This window comes from Pteropus alecto, unplaced genomic scaffold (assembly GCF_000325575.1).
Source record: "Pteropus alecto unplaced genomic scaffold, ASM32557v1 scaffold73, whole genome shotgun sequence".
In the NCBI taxonomy this organism is placed as follows: Eukaryota; Metazoa; Chordata; class Mammalia; order Chiroptera; family Pteropodidae; genus Pteropus; species Pteropus alecto.
The window spans coordinates 2,530,306-2,535,168 of record NW_006436284.1 but is presented as its reverse complement, the minus strand read 5'-3'; positions in this window follow the sequence as shown (position 1 = coordinate 2,535,168).

Below are 4,863 nucleotides of genomic sequence, written 5' to 3'. Positions count from 1 at the left end.
CTAAATGTCTTCTATCTATCTACTCCCTTCCGTGGCCTCTTTCTGTGAAAAATTTCACTCCTTTCCCTTAGTTGGGTTCATTCACCCAGAGTGGTAAAAAACAATATAAGTAAATTAAATCATTTTTCCATTCCTTCACTAAACACTTATTTGAATATTCACGGATACTCAGTATTTATATCAGGCATGGGATACTTAAATAATATTGAGAGCCTTACTCTAATGGATATTTTTATTTCAAAAAATAGGTAGCTGATCAATCCATTCGTTAGACCATAGGTAGCATTTCAGGAATTGTCAAAGAGAGATGTTGAGAAAGCTTCTAAAACTACAGATAATCATCTATACCGCTTGGATCCAGGCATGACCACAGTAATAATGTCCAGATTTAATGATTACTTTTAATGATAGTCAGAATTACAGAAATGGAAAGAGAACTTGTAAATACCAGTACTGTGGATATGTCATATACTTATTACCTGTCATCTCCTTAATCTTGGCATTTGTGAGGTTTTTGGTATAGGTTAGTTAAGAGCACAAGCTCAGGACTCAACATCTTTGGGTTCAAACTCCTACTGTCACTCTTAGCAATGTGACCTTAGGTAAATTATTTAGTTCTGTAGATTCAGTTCCCTTATTTGTACAATGAAACTTCAGGGTTGTTAAAAATTAAATGATTTTATTTAAAAGTTCGCAATATGTAATTTTTTTAGTATAATAAGTATGTTATTGAAATCTGGAATTAATCTATTGGTACTAATTTCTCTTCCTGCATCATGCGATGCATGTGCATTTTAGACATGCATGAGCACATTCAACATCCAGAAAAACTCTCCAGAATGCTAAAGCCAATAAATGCACAATCTCAAAATACTCTACTTTCATTATCACATTCATGCGTATTTATAGCATCTCACCCTAAAAAGGCATCTGTTTTATTTTTCCTCCTCTTTTTTAATTCAAAGAAACATTAACACGTTTAATACTGGTTGTCTTTTGGTGTAATCTCAGAACCAATTGTTATTTGAGAAAATTGTTACAGAGCCAAATGTTGAAATTACAGACATCTATATTTCATTGTAGGAATAAATAGTGGGATACTCAAGAGTTTTCTCTGAAAATTAAAAATTTATTATTGACCCATCATCTTTCTCTTTCAGATAGCTAGGCATCTAAGATGATAAAGAAATAAGAATAAAAGGTAATTGTGAGATTATTTCATCAGTCTCCTAACTTTCATTCTTGTATTTTCATCTATTTTTGGATTAGTGAGAATTTGCTTGTCTTCACTCCTGTATCCGGCTACCATACCAAACTGAAGAATGTAGGCCCCAGTAATAAAAATGTTAACATAACTTTGCCAAATAATTTTTAAATGGTGAATTCAAGGAGAAAAATCACACAAACCACTGATTTGGCATGCTGCACACTGAACAACTTAGTTGACTCAATTTTTTACTTTTTCTCCAGGCACAGTGACATCATGTTGACACTTCTTGATATTAGAATCGACTACGGCAAAATAAGATGCTCATATCTTCTCATGAATTTTCTAGAGAGATTTTGGAAAGTCAAGATGAACAAATGCTTTATGCATGTTTAAGGACCAGAAAATCTGGTGAAGAAATAGTTTATTTGAACTCAAACTGCATAATTGGCTTAGAGACATTCACATATGCCCCATTCTGTGGCCATTAAGTGTACTTGAAAATCCCTTTGAAAGGAAAGGGAGCTCTGCATGAGCAGGGCCTCCGTATGAAGTGATGGTTTTCTCCAAAGCACATTTGAATCTCAGGAGACACCATTGTGCTGGACAGAATTTGTATGCAAAGCTAAAATTATACTCCACTATTATGTGAAGGTCTCCAGTTTCTTATTACATGAGGTTTTTTTCCTTATAACTACATTTATATGAGAGAGTTTGTAAATAATGAATAACATTTTTACAGTATTATACATTTGATATTGTTTATGATATGTTTTCAAATTTCAGCTTTGAATATTTTTTGCAAATATTAGCTGTTGAATAAGGAATATCCAAGATTGTTCTTTGGTCCTTTGGTTTAGTGACTATATTAAGTTTGGATTCTCACATATTATATTTATATAAATTGTATATAAGCTATGTAGCTTATATATTAAAGTAAATATTATATTTATGTAAGTTATATAGCTTATATATTAAATTATATAATTTATATATTTTTTGCAAATATTAGCTGTTGAATAAGGAATATCCAAGATTGTTCTTTGGTCCTTTGGTTTAGTGACTATATTAAATTTGGATTCTCACATATTATATTTATATAAATTGTATATAAGCTATGTAGCTTATATATTAAAGTAAGTATTATATTTATGTAAGTTATATAGCTTACATATTAAATTATATAATTTATATATTACATATAAACATATGCATAGTTATAATTATGACTATTAGTTATTGTTATTTTGGTTTTTCTAAAATTTTTTCAATATTTTCTTAAGGTATTTTCATAAAAAGTTATATGCATGATTTTTTCTGGAAACTGAGAATCCAAAATAAACATTATATATAATTTCATCCTATTGTGTGAAGTGAGCTACTAATAAAAGTAGAATGGACAGATAAATGTTAATAGATATTCCTTTGGTATATAATAACACATTTATTACATGGAGCTATTACATATTCTGTTATTTTAAAAGGAATATAATCTGTTTGAAATTTGGAAAAAAAAACTTAAAAAGTAAAATGTTGATAAAAAGATAAATTTCTATAATGAAATTAACTTTCTATATTTCTTTTCTTCTAAAATATTTAGAGCAAAATAATTGGGTTCTTACATTTCATATCAAGATGCCTTTAAACATTTTAACCTGAATTTCAAGATGTTAATGTCCCTAAAAAATGAAGTCTCAAATATTTTTATATTATGTTATAGAGATACAAAATTCTAACAGGTTAAGTGATTCATATAGAAGATTGTAAAACTGAACAACTTTCATTGACTATTTTTTCTTCAGAATTGTATGGGAAGATTTAGAAGTGGCTAAAGACATATTCCTATATCTTAATAGTGCTTTTTTAATGTAACAAGGCCAAGTCATTTTTTCTTGTTGCTTTGATGTGATTCTAGACTTTTATAAGTTCAGTTGTTATTCCTACTTCACAAAATATTGATAAGATGCTTTCACATATATATGTACAGAGAGTTGTGCAGATGGGTCAAAATTATGCAGTTTATGAATAGTCATATGAAGTCTATATGCTGCAATAAAAAGAACTCTCAATAAGAAATCAGAAGAGTTTTGACCTCTTAGGCAAGCTACTTAGCCTATTCACCCTTAGTTTTTCTCATTTGTAAAATGAGAACCTATAGAAAAACACAAAAGAAATGGCCATAGAATTGTAGAAAGAAATACGTTAAGTTTACATATATATAGAAGTAGTTTTTAAAATCCTACCTATTTTGAAGGTTGCATACCAATCTCTTTATTTTTTCTTGCCAATTAAAATGTCTTACTCTCTTTTGCTTGCTTTGTATTTGCAGATTTGATTCAGTAATTTAAAGGTAATGAGAACTTCCATACAAAAGACATTCAGAGGTTGCTACAATAAAAATTGACATTCACACTGTCTTTTCCTTGACTTGGGTGGAAACTAGATATGAAATAGCAAAGCAGATTCTTCTCTACCTCCTTTTTAAGTCTCTTCAAACTTCCCTGGCAAGTCATTTAATAATTTGAGGAAAGTTGATTTGGAATGATCCACACTCTTCATGTGGACACTCAACCAAGGAGATAGAACTTGGTTGCTTATAAGGATGCTATCTATGTAGAACATGCTTAAAAGAGATAAGCTTGTCATTTAAGAAAAATATAATTGTGTGAATAAACATCAGACGCCCTGACTTTGAGAAACCTATGTGTATGTTCTCCTTGTTCACAAATTATTATGAAAATGCCAAGCATTTGACAATGATATGCACTGCTCCAATACCAAGAAAATTTGGAAGCACCAGAATACAAAATAATATGAACAGATTTAAGATATTTAATAATCTCACCTGGAACTTAAAATATTCAAGTGATATATAGCTTCACTGAGTCTCATTTATATAAACTGATATATTTTTTGTGTCAGACACTTAAGGAAAACCAAAAATTTTAAGTTTAACATTTGCTCACATTAAGAAATGCGTTTCTTTTTAAATAAAAAAAAATGATAGAACAAAGTTAATTGTTATTTTTAGCTATCATTTATGCTTTTTCTTTTGTTTTTCTTCTTTCAAATTTTCAGTTCTCAAGTTTGGGGGTTCTTTGTTGATTTCGTAGAGAGTTTGAACATACACCTAATTAAAAAAAAATAAAACTCAGCAACACCAGAAAAGCATTGTCACCAAACAATAAATAACACTTCCCTCTAAAATATCACTTAAAGATGAATACATTTCGGGAGTTGAAAGGTGGCAGCGCACCTGCGGCACAAACCTTAAATGAAAAATAAAGACAACTGGGTTGTAGGGTGCCTTTCCCTCTTCAAAATAAAATTCTTTACAACATACAAGACAAATGGCACAAAAGTGAAAGGGCAGTGATGCAGATTGGATAGGCTTACAGCGTAATTGAATTAAGACTTGTGTGCCACATATGACCACAAAGCAGGCCTATGGCTCTGGCCTGCTGAATGGAGGTGGCTGGCCTGTCAATAAAGACCCTTTAAACTGGTTAAATGCATCATAAGCGTGTGCAGAGAGCTTTCTAGCTAACAGGTGGCTGAGTAAACCTCAGCTGGTGCCACACAGGGCTGTCGCATTGACCTTCTTTAGGATAATTTCAGCCCTCTTTTAAAAAAAAATTTGTTACTGTACTTGCTGT